The sequence below is a fragment of the Loxodonta africana genome, unplaced genomic scaffold (genome assembly GCF_030014295.1).
Source record: "Loxodonta africana isolate mLoxAfr1 unplaced genomic scaffold, mLoxAfr1.hap2 scaffold_132, whole genome shotgun sequence".
Taxonomy (NCBI): Eukaryota; Metazoa; Chordata; class Mammalia; order Proboscidea; family Elephantidae; genus Loxodonta; species Loxodonta africana.
In genome coordinates, this window is record NW_026974890.1 from 79,953 (window position 1) to 103,127 (window position 23,175).

The 23,175-nt window shown below is 43.0% G+C and overlaps 1 long non-coding RNA gene across 1 annotated transcript in view; it reads right to left on the reverse strand.

The window, feature by feature from the left end:
* Positions 1–553: 553 nt before the first annotated feature.
* LOC135229195 (uncharacterized) overlaps positions 554–23,175 on the reverse strand; it is a 56,261-nt gene continuing 33,639 nt past the window's right edge. Inside the window, exons 3-6 of the long non-coding RNA XR_010319969.1 lie at positions 13,197–13,344; positions 5,993–6,167; positions 2,910–2,950; positions 554–1,934 (exon numbers count right to left, since the gene is read on the reverse strand). This is a non-coding gene — a long non-coding RNA (uncharacterized LOC135229195). The remainder of the gene's footprint in view (positions 1,935–2,909; positions 2,951–5,992; positions 6,168–13,196; positions 13,345–23,175) is intronic.

Genomic DNA, 23,175 nt, shown 5'->3' on the forward strand with positions numbered 1-23,175 from the left:
TCGAGGGCACCAGGGAATAATTTTACAGTAGCCACCCCTGATGTGGACACGTTCGACACACCTGGGACAGCAGGCAGGTACCTCTTTTACACTTACGCTAGGATATCAGTAGACAAGGCGCCCTTCCTCAGCATCTATGGCTCCTCTCTGGATGTGTTCATTCAGAGAAAATCTCTTCCTTCTACCCCTGAGACACATCACAAGTATGAGGGGCCTGACAGAGAGCCTGGAGATGAAACGGGGGAGGCTTCTGGCTGGACCGCTTCCCGGTGGGTAGACAATAGCAGGTAGTCTCTCTGGAAGTCTTAGCTTCTGTTGATTGACATGGGCAATACAGTAGGGGCGGACCCTGGCCAGGTGGAGCTTGTGGGCAGATGCAACCTCTCAGGCTACGAATAATTCCACTGCTGCTTTGTTTGGTGAAAACCTCCCCCGCCAACTCGGATGAGCATGAGAACATTGACCCACACCTGCCAGGGGCCTTTCCTGGGACTAAAGATCCCAACGTGGTCTCAACGTCGTCACCCTTTCGCACACACCTTTCCTACACACATACTCCTGCCTTTCTCCGTCAGTGCCTTATCCTACTAGGAAACAAAGCATGCCACTGAAAAAGGCCAATGCTAGGGAAATTGAAGAGATGATGCCATTTTCCAAATTTTTGCTGTCTACATGTCCCCGCCTCCGGTGCAACGCAGCGTATGTGGACGGGCTCCAATGGCAAGGCCGAAATCCTGGCAGTCTGGCACTGCAGTCCAGTGGTTTATGGACGTGGGGACACGGATGACCTGTTTGCCACATATAGGAGAAATCCTTGGGCCCTTCACTGGCTTGCAATTAAGCTCCACGACGTCCACTCCTTGCCCTGGCCTTTGGCTGGTGCCGCATTTAAAGTGTGCTCCGGAGCCATGTTTCTCCGCCCATCACTATCCTTCTGCCACCAGGGGATATGTGAGTGTGGGAGTCACCATCTGTCACTGGCAGCAGCGGCAGAAGTCACAAGACTTCCAGGTACCCACAGACCTAGGCTGCCTTCTGCCCCAGGCAAGGTCCCCAATCCTTTATCCCAGATGCTGACACCTGGCCACTGGCGGACACTCATTTTGATCAACACAGAGGTCTGAGTGAGGGTCAGCAGGCCAGGTAGGTGAAGTCAAGGCCAGGTGGGCGGAACTCAGGCTTCTTTGCCATCACCATGGAGACAGTCCCCCCACAGGAAGAGTGGGCAGAGCTTATGATGGGCCTGGTGACAAGACTCAGCCAATGGCAGAGATCCAGCCCAACAGGCAGATGACACAGAGCCCTCCATTGTGACCCAGGACACCTAGTGGCCACAGGATTTGAGCACACCCTGGGAAAGGCTATGCAGGCACAAGGGAGCCCCTGGTGCGGACTGCTTCAGGGCATTGTCATAGCAGGCCAGGGTCCAATTTTCCCACTTTCCTGAGGATATCAGTAGGCAAGACATCCCCACTCACCGTCTCTTGCCTGTCTCTCTGTATGTGTTCATTCTCTGAAATCTCTTCCTTCTCCTCCCAGGCACTTCACAGCTTGAAATGCCTGATAGAATGCCTAGAGACGAAAGAGCAAAGAGAGAAGGCCTCTGGCTCTACTGGTTGCCCATGGGCAGAGAAGATCTGCTAGTCTATCTGGAAGGTCTAGAGAGTAGTGATTGATTGGGGAGCTACATCCTGGGCGGACCTGGCCAGGTGAAGCTTGCTGACATGTGGCAGCCTCTCTGGAGACTACTAATTCCACTGATAACATTGTATGCAAATATCCGGGTGAGTGCCATGGGCAGAAAACATTGACATATACCTGCCAGAGGCCTATCCTGGGTCTGAGGAGTCCACCCCAGTCTCCAGCGACTCATCTCAGCACACACTTTGCCTGCACGCACGGAAACCGCCTCTCTCCACGAATGCCTTCACCTGCTAGGAAACACACGATGTCACTCAGCCAAAGGAGAGCACAGGCAAAGTCAACTGAAGCCCCCATTGTCAAGATTTTGCTTCTGCTGGGCCACAGCCCCCGGTGGCACACTGCATGCACGTCACTTCTCCAAAGACAAGGCCGAAATCCGGACAACCAGGGCCCCAGAAGTCCAGAGTCTGCAGAAGGCGGCACATGGATCGCCTCTTTGCCACATACAGGAGGGAGACCTGTGCCCTAGACTGGCTCCGCTAGAGCTCCACGACCTCAGCTATTTTCCCTGACCTTGGGCCCGTGCCCTCATGAGTGTGTGATCTCTAGTTACACTTCTCCTCCGACCACTCTGAATCCGCCACCTGCGGATACCTGAGCATGGAAATTAACACCTGTCACTCGCTGCAGTGTCACAGGTCACTAGGTGTCTAGGCTCAGACTGACCTTGGCTGTCTTCTGCCCAGGCAACTAGCCTAAGCCTTCAAAGGAAATGAGGACACGTGGTCACTGGCCGACATCCTTTAACCAACACTGAGTCCCTGGTCAGCATCCTGGAGTCCTGGCAAGAAGAGCCAGGCACCTCCAGGAGCATCTGGAGCAGGAGACAGGGGCTGAAGAATCTACCACACCTACTGGTGCTGCTACACATGTGGGAGGCCTGGCTGCAGAGATTGCAGGCATGGCCTCAGGGTCAAAGGAGAAAGCACCTGAAGACGTGCTAGGACTCTTAGACTGAGAGAAGCAGGATGTCTGGACTGCAAAATATGCACCCTTCAGGGAAGAAGTTCATTCAAGCTTCTTAAACTCACCTCACCTGGAAAATCCATCCTCTTTTAGCCTTGTGCCCCTTCCACGCCCCCTCTAGTACAAAGAGAGATGCAGCCCTACGGCACCAGGGTGGAAGAAGCCCCAGGATAGCTGTCCGAAGACATGAGGCCCACTCAAAACTTCCCCCGCCAAGGAGAGAAGAGGACAAGACTTACCTGCAGATGAGGTCTCAGGGCCCTGAGAATGAGCATAATGTCTGTAAGGAAAGAGAAATAGGATTTCAGTGGGACATGGAAGTCTGAGAAAGAGCCTCTGCAAAGATAGCTCTAAGGGAGGTGTGATTGTGAAGGTGGGCTGGTCACTGAGTTCTTTGTAGTACAAGGTAGCAGACAGAAGCCAGACTCTGGGGGGAACCTGCCTGCCGGTGAGCAGTGGGCATAAAACCCTAAACCAATGAGAATCGAATCCCTTCCCAGCAGCTTCTGCACAGATCAGTGATGTTTGCTTGGTCTTTCTCTTTTCTGTGGTCTAACCTGATCTGTTCTGAGATCAGAGAGTTGGAATAGAAAAGCCTGACTGAGATGAAACGAGCAAAGAGAAGACAAGGCCTCCTAAATCTGGTGAAGACAGAACACAGATAACCAAAGGTGAGGATGGGAAGAAACAGATTGAGTTCCAAGTCCCATCCACAGTATCCCAGGGCCTGGAATCCCTGGAAGTGCCAGAGGTGTGTGCTCCCTGGGAGATGCGACCCCAAGTGTCAGAGGAAGCCCTACGGAGCAAGGAAGGGAGGGCAGGGCCTCTAGGATGGGCACTTCCATACAGGCTGCCCATGTGAATTTCTCAGAGTGACCGTGACAGATCCTGAGAGGGACAGTTTGAGGCAAAGGAAAGTAAGTTTTCTGAAGAGGGGTGAATTCCGCCTTCTCCTGACAATGAAACAGAAATCCCGTCCTGCTCAGAGGTACTGAGTAGGAGGGATTGTGAATTCCCATCCTGCACAGAGGTTGGCTGGGAAGTTCGACTGTCTAAAGACAATGTGGCCAAAGTCTTCTTTATCTTTCAAAGATATATCTTTAACTTCCTGCAAATTCAATCCTGGATAAAAGCCTAGAATATACAAGTGTGGGTTTTTCAGGAGAGCAACAAGGGGAGAAGGTGATAGTGACATATCAGAGAAGGAGAACAATAGTCTAAGGGTCCCTGTGTTACTTAATGAATCACAGACAGTGTCAAGCATTCTTCCTTACCTGTAGACATGCAAATGCAGTAGATGTTTTAGCAATAACTGAATTAATCCTCACAGAATTCTTTTTGGCCATTTCCAGGTACAGAGACCAGAAGAATTCATTAGTTACAAGAGCAAGCAATAATTCGCTGGTCTGAATTTTGTTCAATTTCTGTGTTTGCCCTTCACAAATGGATAAAAGTCTCTGAATCTGGCATTGAAGACAGTGTTTTCTCTATTGTTATGGATTGAATAGTGTCCCCCAAAATGTGTGTCAACCTGGCCAGGCCATGATTCCCAGTATTGTGTGGTTGTCCTGCATTTTGTGATCTGATGTGATTACTTATGTGTTGTAAATTCTAACCTCTGTGATGTTAATGAGGCGGGATTAGAGACAGTTAGGTTAATGAGGGAGGACACAATCTACAGGATAAGGGTGAGTCTTGAGTCAGTCTCTTTTGAGATACAAAGAGAAAAGTGAGCAGAAATGAGAGGGACCTCATACCACCAAGGAAGAAGTGCCTGGAGTGGAGCAGGTCCTTTTGACCCAGCGTCCACGCACTGAGAATTTCCTAGGCCAGGGGAAGATGGATGACAAGGACTTTCCCCCAGAGCCACAAAGAGAGAAAGCTTTCTCCTAGAGCTGGTGTCCTGACTTCAAACTTCTTGCTTCTTAAACTGTGAGAGAATAAGTTTCTGTTTGTTAAAGGCATCCACTTGTGGAATCTCTGCTATAGCCACACTAGATAACTAAAAAACACATATATAAAATAGTCAAAAAAAAAAATGTTTCAAATACACACACATACACGTATGATGTTATTAAACTTTAAAAGATGTTACATTCTTATAACACATTTAACAACAGAGATTTGTATACAGAAGTTATAATAAGAGCCATCCCCACATAATTATATTGTACCTGCTCCCCCAAAGTGTCCAGTGTCCAAAGATACATATGTACCCTTTTACACACTTCTTTTTGCTTGGACACATGTAAGTACATTCATTTGTTTGTTTTTATGGAAATTAGGTCACATTCTACCCATGTTTTCCTCTGAATCACTCTTCACTTGACAATTTTTCATGGTTCCTCTAAATCAGCAGACATGGAAGAAGCACTCTTTTTGGTTCTTCTTATTTTTAACTCCCACCACTCTTCTGTCAGTTTGTTGTACTGTGGTGGCTTGCATGTTGCTGTGATGTTAGAAGCTATGCCACCGGTATTTCAAATACCACCAGGTTCACCCATGGTAGACTGGTTTGAGTGGAGCTCTGGATTTAGACAGACTAGGAAAAAGGACCTAGTGATCTATTTCTAAAAAAAACTGGCCAGTGAAATCTTACGAATAGTACTGGAACACTGTCTGACTGAATGACAGAGGATAACCCCTTAGGTTGGAAGGCACTCAAAATACAAGTGGGGAAGAGCTACCTCCTCAAAGTAGATCCCAGTTTAATGACGTTTCCTGATGGGCACAACTCATAATGAGAAGAAACTGATGCAAATATCCTTTAATAATCAGAACGTGGAATGAAGGAAGTATGAATCTAGGGAAATTGGAAGTCATCAAAAATGAAATGGAATGCATAAAGGTCAGTAATCCAAGGCATTAGTGAGCTGAAATAGCTTGGTTTTGGACATTTTAAAGTAGACAATGATATGTTCTACTATGCCAGGATTGAGATACTGAAGAGAACGGCATCATATTCATCGATAAAAAGAACATTTCAAGATCTTTTCTGAAGTAGAACACTACGAACAATAGGATAATATCCACAGGCCTACTAGGAAGACCAGTTAATAAGACTATTATTCAAATTTACACACAAATCATGAATGTGAAAGATGAAGAAGTTGAAGGTTTTTACCAAGTTCCGCAGTTTGAAACTGATCAAACGTGATGCATTAATCAATCAAGATGTACTGATAATTACGTAATTAGGATGCGAAGTTGAAAACAAAGCAGACAAATCAGCAGTTGGAAAATAAGGTATTGATGATAGAAATGACAATGAAGCTTACATGATAGAATTTGGCAAGACCAATGACTTATTCATTGCACATACCTTTCGTCAGGAACATAAATGGTGACTATACTCATGAACTATTCCAGGCAGAATAGATAGGAATCAAATTTGTGGAAGGTGATGATGGAGAAGGTCAATATCATGAGTCAGAATCAGGCCAGGGGCTGACCGCAGAACAGATGATCAGTTGCTCATATTCACGTTCAAGTAGAAGCTGAAGAAAATTAAAACAAGTCCATGAGTCAAAGTATGCCCTTGAGTATATCAAACCTGAATTTAGAGACCATCTCAAGAATAGATTTGATGCACTGCACACTAATGATCGAAGACCAGATTAGTTGTGGGATGATAGCAAGGACATCATATATGAAAAAAACAAAAAGTCATTAGAAAGACAGGAAAGAAAGAAAAGACCAAAGAGGATGTCACAAGAGACTCTGAATCTTGCTCTTGAATGTACAGTAGCTAAAGAGAATGGAAGGAAAAATAAAGTAAAAGAGCTCAACAGAATACCTGAAAGCGAAGCTGGAGAAGACAAAGTATGATAATAATAATGTGAACAGATCTGGAGTTAGAAAACCAAAAGGGAAGAAAACACCTGGCATTTCTCAAGCTGAAAGAACTGAAGGAAATATTCAAGCCTCTAGGTGCAATACTGAAGGAAGGATTCTATGGGGAAAATATCGAACAACACAGGAAACATCAAAAGAAGACGGAAGGAATACACAGACTCAATACACCAAAAAGAATTGGTCGACATTCAACCATTTCAGGAGGTAGCATTGGATCAAGAGCTGATGGTACTGAAGGAAGAACTCCAAGCTGCACTGAAGGCATTGGCAAAAAACACGGCTCCAGGAACTGATGGAGTACCAAATGAGATGTTTCAACACAGGGACGCAGTGCTGGAGGCGCTCACTTGACTATTCCAATATATTTGGAAGACAGCTACCTGACCAAATGACTGAAAGAGATCTACATGTGTACCCATTTCAAAGAGAGGTGGTCCAACGCAATGCGGAAATTATCGAGCAATGTCATTAACATCCCACGCAAGAAAAATTTTGCTGAATATAATTTAAAAACAGTTGCAGCAGTACACAGATAGGCAACTACCAAAAATTCAAGCTGGATTCAGAGGAAGACATGGAATGTGGGATATCATTTCTGATGTCTGATGGATCTTGGCTGAAAGTAGAGAATATCAGTAAGATGTTTACCTATTTTTGTTTCCTACACAAGCACACTCAACTGTGTGGCTCATGACAAATTATGGATAGCTTAGCAAAGAATGGGAATTCCAGAACACTTAACTGTAGTCATGCGGAATATCTACGTAGACCAAGAGGCAGTCATTTGAGTAGGGCAAGGTGATACTCTGTGGTTTAAAATCAGAAAGTTATGTGTCATGGTGGTATCCTTTCACCATACTTACTCAATCTGTATGCTGAGCAAACATTCTGAGAAGCTGGTCTCGAAGAACAAGAACATGGCATTAGTTTTGGAGAAAGATTCACTAACAACCTATGATATGCAGCTGATACGACCTTGCTTGCTGAAAGTAAAGAGGACTTGAAGCAGTTGCTGATGAAGAGCAACCACTACAGCCTTCACTATGGATTACACCTCAACATAAAGAAAACAAAAATTCTCACAACTGGACCAGTAAGCAACACCATGATAAACAGAGAAAATACTGAAGTCATCAAGCATTTCATTTAACTTGAATCCATAATCAATGCCCACAGAAGCAGCAGTCAAGAATTCAAACAATGTATTGCATTGGGCAAATCTGTTGCAAAAGACCTCCTTAAAGTGTTGAGAAAGAAAGATGTCACTTTGAGGACTAAGGTGTGCCTGAGCAAAGCCATGATATTTTCTATCACCTCACATGCTTGAGCAAGTTAGACAATGAATACGGAAAACCGAAGAACTGATTCATTTAAAATATGGTGTTGGCAAAGAATACTGAATATACCATGGACTGCCAGAAGAATAAACAAAACCATCTTGGAAGAAGTACACCAAGAATGCACCTTAGAAGCAAGGATGGCGAGACTTCGTCTCACGTGCCTTGGACATATTTTCAGGAGGGACCTGTCCCAGGAGAGGCTCATCATGCTTGGAAAAGCTGAGGGTCAGAAAAAAAGAGGAAGGCGCTCAACAACATGAACTGACACAATGGCTGCAAGAATGGGCTCAAACATAGCAATGATTGTGAGGATGGTTCAGGATCAGGTGGTGTTTCATTCTGTTTTACACAGGATCGATGGCATCTAACAGCCACAACTAACATATGTATGCGTGTATGTGTGTGTGTATATATATATATACCCATTGCCATCGAGTCGTTTCCAACTCATAGTGACCCTACAGGACAAAGTAGAACTGCCCCACAGAGTTCCCAAGGAGCGCCTGGTGGATTCGAACTGCTAACCTTTTGGTTAGCAGCTATAGCTATTAACCATTATGCGACTAGGGTTTCCATATATATATATATATATATATATATATATATTCTCTTCACTAGTTTTGCATCTCTAGAGATCCCAGGCTAAGACATTTGGTACCTACTGTGGTTCTAGAGGAACCAAATCTTAAGGATGAGTTTTCTGAATTGATTCTCAAGTCTGGCTAGTCTTAAAGGCACTGATGACTGTCTCCAGTAGTAAACAGGCTATTGCTAATCCATGGTGGGAGGTGACAATAGAAATACGCAAAATACTACTACCACTGGATCAAATATTTGTGAGAGACAAGGCTCTGCCTGATTACATATTTGATACTTTTCTATAATTTTGTCAGAATAAGAATAATAAGGAAGCTGCTTGGTTAGTCCTGCTTTTGCTAGCCACACTGGTGAATGAAAGAAATGGGCTCAAAGCTGAAGCACCACATACAAGATCTGAAAGCTGCCACTTGTGCCCAGAAAGAAAACCATATTTCTTATAGTAACAAGGCTAATGCTGCCAAAAATAAACTCAGATTCTTATCATAAGAGTGACTGAATTAAAGCGCTAGTTGAATATCCAGCCTCAAATGGTGTCTGAAGTTAGAGTGAGGGCACTGATTGGGAAGAAATGGGATCCTGAAACTCAGGATGAGGACATATGGGCAGACAGTCAGGAAGCGGGGGACAATGAACCTCCAATTTCTATTGAATCGCTCTTCCTAACAGAACCAGACCTCTTACTCCCATCTGAAGAGATTCTCTAACTCTGCCGCTAAGGCACCCTTCCCAGTAAAACAATTATCCCTTCCACCTCCATCTGATGAGATTACCCCAGCTGTGCCTGAAGTGTCTTGTTTGAGTTATCTCCTGGGGTGGTATCTGGGGCATTGCCTGGGGCATCACCTTAGGCAGATGTCTTATAAGACACGGCTGAACATCCCACTGCCACTGCCCATTTTTGCTTCTAGACCTATACCTAGACTTCAGTCCCAACAAGCCCCAAAAGGTGAACTATGAAGTGTGACCCAGGAGAAGGTATGCTAAACTCCAAAAGAACTACTTGATTTTTCTAATATATATATACAGAAACCTGGTGAATATGTGTGGGAATGGCTATTATGGGTGTGGGATAACGGTGCAAGCAACATAAAGGTGGATTAGTCTAAGTTTATTGATATAGACCCAGGAAGCATAGATTCTTCATTCAGTGTTTCAGCTTCAGAGGTTAGAAAAGGATCTCATAGTTTATTTGGTTGGTTTACTGAAGCATGGATTAAGTGGTGGCCTACAATAAATCAAGTGGAAATGGCAGATCTGCCATTGTATACTGTAGGAGAAGGTAACCAAAGGCTGAGGGAAACTGGCAGGTTAGAATGGATTTATTAGGCTGGACCCACAGACCCACACACGGAGTGCCCAGAGGGCTCTCTTTTTACCATAGCAGTGAGGTACAAATTTGTGCAGCAAGCCCCAGCATTATTGAAGACTTCTGTGGTTGCTATTTTATGTAAGTAAGAGTCCACAGTGAGAACTGCCCTAACTGAATTAAGACACCTAACTACAATGCAGTTGACTGGACCCCATGGTGGTAACAGCCAAGTGGTGGCACTCAATGAACAAAGACAAGGTGGGTGTGGTTACCATAACAGACAGTAGAGTCAAAGCAGTAATCAGAATAGTCTGCTCACATGGATTTATGGCAATGGCTACTTAGTCATAGTGTCCCTGGGAGTGAAAGAGCTGGGAAATGTACATCTCCTGGTACCTAGTGTCTTAGCTATCTAGTGCTCCTGTAACAGAAATACCACAAACGGATGACTTTAACAAAGAAAATTATTCCCTCACAGTCCAGGAGGCTTTATAAGTCCAAATTCAGGGTGCCAATTCCAGGGGAAGACTTTTTCTCTCTGTCACTCCTAGGGGAAGGTCTTTGTCACCAGTCTTCCCCTGGACAAGAAGGTTCTCAGCACAGGGATCCTAGGTCCAAAGGATGCACTGCTCCTGACACTTCTTTCTTGGTGGTACTGAGGTCCCCCGTCTCTCTGCTCTTTTCTCTTTTATATCTCAAAAGAGACTGACTTAAAACACAACTTAATCTTGTAGATTGAGCCCGGCCTCCTTAACATAACTGCTTCAAATTTTCGCTCATTAACATCATAGAGGTAGGATTTACAATACATTGGAAAATCACATCAGCTGACAAAATGGTGGATAATCGCACAATACTGGGAAGCATGGCCTAGTCAAGCTGATATATACATTTTGGGAAGACAGAGTTTAATCCATAACACCTAGTATGCAGCTATCGACCTGTTAATGCCTTTTTCTCCATACCCATTTGGAAGTATCACCAGAAACAGTGTGCCTTCTCTCTGACCTAAGTATATAAGGACGAAATAATATAGAGGAATCTCTGTTACATTTTCTCCATCTTACCGTTATTTGGCCTCATAGGCAGACCCAGTCACTTAATTGCACGGCAGAATGAAGAGATTAAAGCCCAACATTCTTGCCAGTGGACCAGGAAGGTAGCTGCTCAGACATCAGAGAGCCTCAGAGAGACAGAGACCAGGTGGCTCAAGAGAGGGATACCATAAAGTTGTTTTTCATACCCCCCTCCACTCCCATAGTTGCATATGCTTTCCTCTGACCCCAAGAAGTAGATCAATCCTTTGAGAACTGCATTATGGGTTAGAACACCAACAAGGTCCCAGACTGAGTGACACTCCCATAGATTACATCCAAATATCATTGCAAAGTCTTCAAAATCTGAACTGACATCTGAGCCACAGCATCCAGAAGTTGGGAAAGAACATGCAGCCTGAACATAACTGGGTCAAGTGATTGCTAAAACAAACAACATCGACATTTTCTGTAAGATTGAAGTAAGACATAGTCTTAGAATCATAGACAAAAACTTTAAAAAGCTACTTTAACCATGCTCAAAGAAGTAACAGTCACACCTTAGAAAAATAGAAAAATACATAGAAACCATTCACAAATGAAAATTTTAGACAGGAAAAATAGAGATAAAAAATTCACTTGACCAGCGGAATGCTGTTGACAGACAAAAGGATCAATGAGATGAAAATAGTTCAATTGAAAATATCCAATCTGAAAACAGAGGACAAATATTGAAAAAAAAATGAACAGAGCCTCAAAAAAATCCAAAAATACCTAACATTTATTTATTGGAATTCCTTAAGGTGTAGAGAAAATATATAGTGTAGAAAAAAATATCTGAAGAAATACTGGCTCAACACTTTCCCAATTTGTTGAAAGACATAAACTTACAGATTCAAGAAGCTATGCAAACTCCAACAAGTTAAACTCACATAATTTTACACCCAAATGCCTCACTGTCAATTGTGGAATAACAAGGACCAAGAAAATATCTTCAAAGAAGCTAGAGAGAAAACAACTCATTTCACACAGGAGAAACCATTGGAATGACTCTGTATTCATCATCAGAAGCCATGGAGGCCAAAAGGCTGTGAAAACAACATTTTTTCAACACTGAAAGAAAAGAAACATTAACCCAGTGTTCTATAGGCTGTTATTTCCTTCATGAGTAAAGGAAAAATATTGACATTCTCAGGTGAAGGACGCTTAAGAGAATTCATCGCCACCAGACTTGTTCTAAATGAAACACTAAGGAAGTTCTTCAGGTGGTAGACTTGGAATTTCAGGAATTATGGAAAGCAACAAAGTCGAAAGTACCTTCTGAAGTTTGCCGTTCAGCCAAAGATTAGACAGGTCTACAAAACAAACAATAACACACGTGAAGAAAGTGTTTCTTAGTTCAATCGTGTGTATGAGACCAAAGGTGCAAAACCTGCCCAAAAGCACAGAAAAGAGGGCAGGATGGAACAGGAATCATGGCGGATGGGAACGGGGAACTGGAGCATAGAAGAGAATATTGACACATCATGAATATTGCCACCAATGTCACAAACCAATTGTGTATAAATGGCTGAACAAGAAAGTAATTTGCTTTGTAAAGTTTCAAATAAAGCACAATAAAAATTTTTTAAAAAGTGGTAGGTATCTGGGTAAACATATTACGCCAACCCTGCTGTCACTGCACAACATGGCGCAGGACTCCCCTCTTTGGATAGACTTGCTAGCCTATTGGAAACACTTTGGAATATACTCTTGGTGGCAAATTAGTATTAGAGAATGGGATTATTTTGAAAATATGAGATGTCTGTACTCATGTCTGGTGAATAAACTGGATAATAAAATTTTCAGAGCGAAATGAGATGTTCTAACAGAAAAATAGGCCTGAATTCCCACGTGGGCCATGAGCCTAATCTGAAGGCCTTTCCCAGAGAGGCATTTCAGGCACTTCTAGAGCAGCAGGAGCACTGGGGAATGCATGTATCAACCTCCCCCAGGGCCTTCTCTGAGGAGTAAGTACCTGCTTTAGTACTAAGCTTAAAAAAAAAAAAGCTTAGGGGTTCATAAATAGTCATTCTGCATAAGGTCTTCAGGTTCAAGTCTGTAATCCAGCTGGGATTCTGTGTGTGCTGCATCTCTGCATCAAAAGAACATGCTTCTAGAAGCAGAATGCCAGGAGAGAGGCGGTTGGGCAGTTGGGGGTGGGGGGTGCTGCGCAGACAGGGGTGCCCAAGGGAGGCACAATATAGTCATTCTGCAGCAGGTCTAGTCCTTCTGCATAAGAATTAGAATGCTTCTGTCAATGCATAATAGTTTACATGCAGGACATAAACAAAGTGACTGAAGGACAAAGTCAAATAGTAAACCAAGCCACTCCCTGTCAATCCTTACCTGAGAGGGTCTTCATGAAGACTTCCGGGGATGGAGAAGGACACAGTAAACGCTGATTTATTTTACCTCTTCCTTCCTCAAGAAACAGGAACTGGTGTTAAGACGTCAGGTGTCAAGCCCCAAACTCCTCTTCTGGTCTGTATTTAAGCTGTATAATAAAACTGGGATCAGGCAATCAGCCGTGAGCAGACAGACCCAGAGTATTCCCAGTGCCCCACATCTTTGAGCTCCAGTGAGATCCTGTTCTTAGTCACTAGATTAGCAGAGGAGCTGAAAGACTGAAATTCCGTGTTTTAAGGCAACTTGGGCTTCAAACAGTCACATATTGCTAAAGTCGTATTTCTCTGTGTTAATTTATGATCCTTAACTCAAATCTGGAGTTTGGAGCTCATTTTGATAACTCCTCATTAGTCTGCATAGACTAGAGTCTGCTCACAGTCAGTGATGACAATGGAGGAAACAAAGTCCCTAGCCCAGAGGAGGGACTGCTCCCCATATTTGGGGCAATGCCCCTGGGAAGCATCGGCGAGGTGCACTTTGGCCTCTGTGGCTTTGCCTTCTGCTCCTGGAATTGCACCCTGGGGGCCTCCATATGCAGACCCAGAGTCCGTGGGTGACCACAACTCCCCCGTTCTGGGTCATCGTCCGGACACACGTTGCGATATGCTTTCTGCCCTCCTTTCCAGCATAAGCGCTGCGATCACAAGTGGCAGAACCAGTTCTCAGGTCCAGACCCTAGACCTTGCCCTCCTTGGCCTTAGGCTTCCCTAGTCCTGGTGGAACCTGCAAGCCTGGCGGATGCGAGGTTAGCACCCGGCTGGGTGGGCTTGGGCCTGTCTCAAAAGGCTCATGGCGCACTCAGGTTCCTCCTCCTTGGAGCCTGTGGGCTTGCAGTGGGCAGCCCGGCATCTCGTGCCTCCCTTGGGAGCCCTCTCTGAGCAGCAGCTCCCCTCCCCCTCCCCCGCCAACCACCCAACAGTCGCACTGCCTGCTTTCTGCTTCTAGAAGCGTGTTCTTTTGATGTACACATGCAGCACACACAGAAGCTCAGTTGGATTACAGACTTGAACCTGAAACGCACAACTTTAAAACTACTAGACGGGGGGGGGAGGTTATTGGCAGTGAAAAAAGCAAAAAAAAAAAAAATAAGAAAGAGAACAATTACAAAAAAAGTATTAGAAGACTGTATCCTCACATTATGGACTCAAGAAAGTTGCGGATAAACAACCGCGTAGATAGCATACTGTTGTCTCTTTGCAAATAAGTCTTAAATGAGGGAATTTGGTACCGGGAAGAGTTGCAGAGCCTGACTTTGGGGAAATCTGGGATTGATGAATTGCCTTGCATGAGGCTACAAGCCCTGATAATCAATATTTGAAGATGAGATTCGAGCAACCTAGAACATGCATCAGAATTTTTTCTAAGTAAATTAGCACCAGAAGATGCCTTTAACCACTAAATAAAATGAGTCAGTAGTTCAAGATCTCCCTAAAAAGAAAACGGCAGACCTAGATCGTTTCCAGTCAGGTTCCAGCAAACATGCAAGAAACAGTCATTTTAATCTTGTACATAGTCAACAGAGATTAGAAAACCATGAGATACTCCCCTAACTTGATCCTTAAGGCTAGTTTAAAAATGATAACAAATTAGAGAAGGATGGTAGAAGAAGAGTTAGAGGACAAGCACACTCAGTAACTGAGATGCAAAACTCTACGTAAGATGCCAGCAAAGGAAATCCAGCAAAGTATAAACCACGTAACATGCCATGATCATGTAGGCATACAAATTTGAGTGAACGTTAAAGATTTAGTAATTTCATTCACCACATGCATAGGTGAAAGAAGAGAAGACATATGCTCACCTCAAGAGATGGGGGCAAAGCAGGTTGATAAAATCCAATCACATGGAGAGATAAGGACTAGGAGCAAATATGGAACAGAAAAGGAGTTCCCGAACGTGGAAAACTACAACTAGCATGATAGTTCATGGTGACGTGTGGGACATTCTCTTTAAAATTAATAAACAATAAAATAAGGGTGCTTCTATCATTACTTTTATTAAACATTGAACACCGGAAGTGTAAGCTAGTACAAAAAGAGAAAAAGTATAACTGCTATTCATAGATTATAGGACTGTCTCCATTGAAAACTGTAGAAAATACCGGAATTAATAGTAATCATAAATAAAAAATAAATTGAAATTTCAATGCATCAGCATCAAGCTGACTCTGTCATAGCTCTTAGGTGAAAGCAAAGGACACTGATAGGGAAAGAGCAGGTTCGGGTGGTCTAGACCAAGGAGGGAAGAAAATTATTCTGCACTGGGCTGAACTTATAAGAACGGGTCTTATGTGTGTTAGTTACCTAGTCCCTCCATAACAAAAAATAACACAACTGGATGGCTTTAAAGAACAGAAATTTATTTTCTCACAGTTTAGCAGGTGGTCGTTCGAATTCAGGGCATGGCTGTAGTGGGAGGTCCTTCCTTGTCTACCTCAGCTTCTAGTAGATGCCAGCAATCATTTGTGTTCCTGGCCTTCTAGAAGCATCTGTCTTCTTTGTCTGTCTTCCTTTTCACCTGTTTGAGTCTGTGTGTATTCTGCTCCTTTTATAACTAAGAAGAGTTAGGCTTAGGACCCACCCTACATTGGTATGACCTCATTCACATAATAAAAGCAGGCCCCCTCTTTCCTAACAAGGTCAGATTTACAGGTACAGGGGTTAGGATTTCCACAGACATTTTGGAGGGACACAATTCAATCCCTAACAGTCGACTTACCAGATATTCTGGATTGAGAGTACTCGCATGAACAGCTGAGAGTGGTTCCAATTCTTTGCTACATTCGTTGGCTGAAACTTGTCTCAATGGTCACCCAAAGGAATGCTAGAGCAATTTATTGTGTAGGACCTGGCCAACCATTCCTAATCAAGTCCATTGTGTGGAAAAACACACAATCCCATCACCAAAGCCTTGAGAAATTCATGGATAAGAAAAGAATGGTGGTTGGAACCAAGAATTGTTTCATAGCCTAGATAACATGGTACAGGTGTTAGATATTCACATGGAGATGTCAGGTAATAAAACTTCACCCCACATGGGGATGTCAAGGATAATACCAACAGCTAATGTTCATTGAGTACCTACACTGGTGCCAGGCACTCCTGTGCTTTTTCTTTCATGTTTGCTTTTCATGATGGCCATATGAGGAATGTATCATTATAATGCCTAAAGAGGTCAATACAGAGAGCTAGGCTCACATTTGAATATATGAGTCTGGACCCAGGAGGAGTTTGAATGGATGGAGGTATAAACCTCACGTCCTTAGCTACAAATAGACAGCAGTAAACTCACTGAGGCATCCTAGAGAGAGGGTGTCAATAGAGAGAGGAACAGGCACCAAGCCCAAGGGTACTCGGGTATCTAGAAGCCTGCCAGGTGAACAGCAGCCAACAAGCCTCTCTGAAGTCCAGTGTGGTTCCTGGAGGGTTGTCTGTCCTTGCTCTCAGCTGCATTTCCCCAGTGCCCCTCCCACCTGCACTGGGTTGTCCCCTTCATGAGGACAGGGGCAGTGTGTACCTTTCACCACTGTATCTGCATAACATAGACTACTTCTGGCCCATGGAATATACTGACTGAATGAAAAATAAACGATAAGTACGTAAAATCCTTCGTAGTTGATACCTTGGGATACATTAAGGAGCTTCATGAGTAAGAGGGAGAAAAACTGATCAGGGCTGCTTCTGAGACCATCTCTTAGGCGTAAAGAGTGTTAAACAATAATTAAACAAAGAGATTTAATGGCAGAGATGTATGTTAAAAAGATGTAAGTATACGTTGAAGATTACTAGAAACATGCACATTTATTATTGCAACTATAGTTCAAATTGTTAAAAAAAATATACTACATGCACACAGAATATTATAAAGTAATTTAATGCTCTCATTAAAAAAAACAAAAAAAATTATCATGAGAAAAGACTAATGATGAATGAAAATATCAGGATATAATATCCGTGTTAATATACATAAATGTGTGTGCTAATACACACATAAAACCAGTTGCCATTGAGTCAGTTCTGATTCATGATGACACCAGCGTGCCAGAGTAGAACTGTACTCCATAGGGGTTTCAATGGCTGAGTTTTCGGAAGTAGACTGCCAGACCTCTCTTTCATAGCAATTCTGGGTGGACCTGAACTCCAACTTTCTGTCAGCAGCTCAAGATATTAACCATTTGCACCAACCAGAGACTCTAACACACATACATGCCAATGTAAGTAAGATAACAGACATATCGGAACGTTAGTAATTTATTCTATGCATTACGTATGTTTTCTTGTTATTTATTGCATACTTTCCCATTGCTTCCAAGTTTTTGAGGAATAGAATGTACTTCTGGAAAAATTCATGAGAGATTTTTAAGTAATGAAATAATCAACAGAAACAGAATGAGTAAATCTGTGGCAAGGCAGCCCATGAACCCAAGATTACAGTAACACTGGTATGAAAAGCAGAATTGTGGAGTCCTGAAGCTCAGTGGTCCCATGCATGCATCAGGAAAGAGGGAAGAGCAAATAAACAAGGAGAAAATACAGTGAGCCAGAGGAGTGGGAGCCCTCTGTTGTGGGCACAGTTTTCTCATGAAACTTTAGATGGACACAATGGGTGGGATTATCCACTTCCATCACACAAACATTTTTATTACCCTTGATTTTAACGGAACTATGTTATAAAAACAAATGATAAAATAAAGTATAATAAAAGAATAAATCTCATAGTGGACTACTATCATTTTCCCCAGCCACTGAGGAGGGCAGGAAACACACACGGGAAAGAAGATGGAGCAGTGTGAAGAATCATGCTTAGTGAGGAGGGGAGTGTTTCTGAGACAGGCCTTACTTGCTACCACCTAGGGAAGCAGGCAGCCGTGCAGGACCAACTGGAAGAAATGGCACATTATTTCTGAGACCTACTCCAGCTCATAACAAATTATGGATAACATGGGGAAGAATGAGATTTCCAGGACACTTAATTGTTCTCAGGAGAAACGTGTACACAGAAAAAGAGGCAGTCATCTAAACAGAACAAGGAATACTGCATGGTTTAAAGTCAAGAAAGGTGTGCATCTCCATTGTATCCTTTCACCATACCTATTCGACCTGTATGCTGAGCAAATAATCCGAGAAGCTGGACTGTCTGAAGAAGAATAAGGCGTCAGGATTGGAGGAAGACTCATTAATAACCTGAGATATGCAGATGATACAATCTCGCTTGTTGAAAGTGAAGAGGCCTTAAAGCATTTACTGAAGAAAATCAAAGACTACAGACCAACAGCCTAACAACAGGACCAATAAGCAACATCAGGACAACGGAGAAAATGTTGACATCACTAAGGGCTTCATTTTACTTGGATCCACAATAAACACCCATGGAAGCAGCAGTCAAGAAATCAAATGACACGTTGCATTGGGCAAATCTGCTGCCAGAGACCTCTTTAAAGTGTTCAAACGCACAGATGTCACCTTGAAAACTAATGTGCCCCTGACTCAAGCCATGGTGTTTTCGGTCACCTCATACGCACACGAAAGGTGGGCAATGAATAAGGAAGACTAAAGAAAAATTGAAGGCACTGAATTACGGTATTTGCAAAGAATATTGAATATACCACGGACTGCCAAAAGAATGAACAAATCTGTCTTGAAAGAAGTACAGCCAGAATATTCCTTAGAAGCAAGAATGGCGAGGCTTCATCTCACATATTTTGGACATGTTGTCAGGAGAGATCGGTCCCTGGAGAAGAAAGTCATACTTGGTAACAAGTGGCCACAACAATCGGCTCAAACATAACAACGACTGTGAAGGCGACGATAGGTAGTTTAACATACATTTTGACCCATACGAATTAAAATTTAAACAATTATTTCATGCCTTTTTGTAGCGGTTTCAGAATATACAATTAAAATAAATGTAAACAATTAATAGAAAAAATCTCTGAAAATAAAATTTAATTTTTTTAAGTCACTGCTCCATACCCCAAATCTAAATGGCTTGATATAAAGCACTGGTCTTTGTGATTCACAAAAAGCAGGTGCCAATTCCTGAACAAGAACTGAAGTGACAGGAGAAACTCCCCATGCTGTTAGAGCCCTGAGTGTGGGCCCTAATCCAATAATCTGTCCTCATTAATTCCTTTTCATTTCATCTCTGTGCAAGAGGGGAGGGAGAAGGTGAGAGAGGGTTACATGTGCCTATTCTGTTCTTTAGCATCTAGTTCACTGCCAGGAACAAGTATTCATAAGAGGCTACAAAACATTAAAGTACAAATAAGGAGGAAAACCTCCTAGTATATATATGTATTAGGTGGCACAAAGAGTTAAGTGCTCAGCTACTAACTGAAAGGTTGGCAGTTTAAATCCACTCAGTTGCCTTGGAAGAAAGGCCTGGCAATCTACCTCCAAATGGTCACAGCTATTGAAAACCGTATGGAGGGCAGTCCTACTCTGAAAACTCACGGGGTCGTCATGAGTGAAAATCTCCTCAACGGCAACTGGATTGGTAATCTATATATGGCATAAATGTTGGGAAAATTAGCTTCTGAACATATACACGGCATACAGAATACACTGCACATTAGTATTATGTGCCAAAACCCACTGTCATCAAGTCGATTCTAACTCATAGTGACCCCAAAGGACAGAGTAAAACTGCCACATAGGGTTTCCAAGGCTGTAAGTCTTCACTGAAGCAAGCTGCCACATCTGTCTCCTGCAGAGAGGCTGGTGGGTTCGAACCACTGACCTTTCAGTTAGCAGCCAAGTTCTTTAGCCACACAGCCACTAGGGCTCACTGCTGTCATGTACAGTGATTACATAAGCAAATTCTGAAACAAACTGCCTGGGTTTAAATCCTAACTCAATCTATCAGCTGGTTGATCTGGGCACGTTACTTTACCTCTCACTGCCTCAGTTTCCCATTTCTAAAATGGGTCTTATTCAAAAGGTTGTTACGCAGGTTAAATAAAACACACAAGGCACTTAGAAAAAGGCCTTACACACAGAATGAACACAATAAATGTTAGCTTTCATAATTATTAAGGGAATACAAACAGCTTAGTTGAAGAAACTTCCATCGAGAAATAGTTGCGTTCCAAAATTCATGTGTAAAGTCATTTACATCAACTGTTAAAGTTGTATGTTTAGATTCAAGTGATTACTGAGGTGTGTTATGATCTTGAACAGAGTTCAGGGGACTATACAGGCTGACTCTGCATGCCCTTCTCCTGCACATCCATTCCATCTCCCTTGGAGCCCAGACATCATGTTATCAATTAAACCCCTCCCACACTGGTGGTGTACTGTTTAAGAGCTACAGCTGCTAACCAAAAGGTCATCAGTTCAAATCCACCAGGCGCTCCTTGGAAAGTCTATGGCACAGTTCCGCTCTGCCCTATTGGGCCGCTATGAGTTGGAATAGACTCAGTGGCAATGGGTTTTTAATGGGTATGAGTTAACTGTTCAGTGCTTAAAGACATATCAAAAGCAACCACGAACACAAAAGTATAGTAAAAAGTTCTTATTTCAGAATAGCAAAACCTTTTTCTAACACAGTGGTGTATTAGGGTGGACTGTGTATCAAGAGGAGGCCTGGTGGCATAGTGGTTAGGAGCTCAGCTGCTAACCAAAAGGTCAGCAGTTCGAATCCACCAACTAGTCTTTGGAAACTCTATGAGGTAGTTCTACTCTATGCTATAGGGTCTCTATGAGTTAATATCAACTAGGGTCTGTATGGGTTGGAATCAACTTGATGGTGACAAGTTTGATTTGGTTTGGATTAAATTATGACCCTAAAAAATGTGTGTCTCAACTTGGTTAGGCCATGATTCCCACTATTGCATAGTTGTCCTTCATTTTGTGATTGTAATTTTACTGTAAGAGGATTAGGGTGGGATTGTAACACCACCCTCACTCAGGTCACCTTTCCCTGAGGTGTGGCCTGCACCACCTTTTATCTCGCAAGAGGTAAAAGGAAAGGGAAGCAAGCGGAGAGTTGGGGTCCTCAGACTATCAAGAAAGCAGCACCAGGAGCAGAGCATGTCCTCTGGACCCAGGGTCCCTGCACCTGAGAAGCTCCTTGACCATGGGAAGGCTAAGGACAAGGACCTTCTTCCAGAGCCGAAAGAGAGAGAAAACTTTCCCTTAGAGCTGATGCCTTGGACTATTCGCCTACTTTAATGTGAGGTATTAAATTTCTCTTGGTTAAAGCCATCCACTCATGGTATTTCTGTTATGGCAGCACTAGATGATGAAGACAGTGGGTAAAGGTGGAAGAGGTGGATGAAGGACAAAAAAAGAAAAATGGACAACAAGAGAAATATAAGAATTCAGAGAACTGTGAAAATTTAATTCCTGAATATACTTTCTTTCTCCTCCCTGTAACTGTAAGGACTTTTCTCATATACAGCATATATAAGTAAATCCTTGCAATATTTAAAACACTTAGATTTTTGTAAAACTCATTCTCTGAAAACTCATGGTGGCCCCATTAATTTGTGGCTTAAAAACAACTCAGAACTAAAAAGAAACATAAATAAATAAATAAAGGCGCTGCTGTCATTTGCGGGTGATGTTCTTTTCCTGTTATCCACAACCCACACACTTGGGAGTTAATTTTCCAGGGTCAGTGTTCATAGACCATCCTCTTTCTCTTACCACCACCCCACCACCCTTAATTATTTAGAAAAGGCAGGGCCAGTCAGTGCTCCAAACATCAAGATTTCTCTCCAAAATGCCAACTCGCACTTGGGGAGCAGGCTACATTCTCAGCTATCAGCAATTCCACTAGCCCGTGCAGATAAGGAACATGTCTCCACTGAACTGTTCGTTGTAATTAAAAAAAAAAAAAGTAAAAAACTGTTTCTTAAAACCAGAAAAAAAACAAAAAAAACAGGCATTTCCCTATTACCCACCCACCCCACTCTCCCACACCGAGTGCTCCCCTCACCACACACACACTCAAATATTTCCTACCAAGAGTGTGTCCCAAGCACGAGGTCTGGCTCCACTCTTCTTTTACACCCCTTGGAGGCCTCTGGAGAAACCATACCTTTGGTTGGCAATTCCCTGAACCCTGCCTATTCAAGCTGGCACTTATTCAAAAAGGCAGGTGAGTCTTCAAGTCAGGTTTTTAAAAGGAGTTTAAGAGGAGCCAGGTGATATGCCTACTCACCCTCAAGTTTCTCAAAGGTAATAATTTCTTGAGATGTGTACAATGTCTCAACTATGGGTTAATTAAATCCCTTAGGATGGTGGGCATAGGAAAATCCTCCATCTCAATGCCCCCCACTTTGAAAAAAAAGAGGGGGAATCTCCAAAATCACAAATTTGAATTTCTACATACTTGATTGAACTAAGGAGTAAGTTCCTCATGTGTGTTATTCTTGGTTTGAGCCTGGTGGTGCAGTGGTTAAGAGCTCAGCTGCTAACCAAAAGGTCTGCTGTTTGAATCCAACAGCTGCTCCTTAGAAACCGTATGGGGTAGTTCTACTCCGTCCTAGAGGGTTGCTAAGAGTCAGAATTCACTGGATGGCAATTGGTTTGTTTGTTTTTCAATCTTTGGCTGAAAGGTAGACTTTGTTATCAATTTATTAAATCAACTGGTAATTTGCTGGATATTTCTCGTACAGGAACTTATGATGTCTTCAAATCCAGCTAATCAGGTTTAGGGAGAGAGAAACTTCTCTACCTTAGCCTCCCTGCCACTCCCACACCTTTTTCATTGATTTCCATGCCCTGTTTAAGTAACATCATTCATTACTTCTCACTATCTAGGTTATCTGAGCCAATTCATGGCAGTCAATTCCACCTGAGCCCTAGGATACCCTCATTTTACATACTCTGCCCTGTTGTTCCTTCACAAATGGCTGACCTCACATCTCCCCTTGAATGTCTACTAGGCATCTCAAACTTAATGTGGTTCAAAT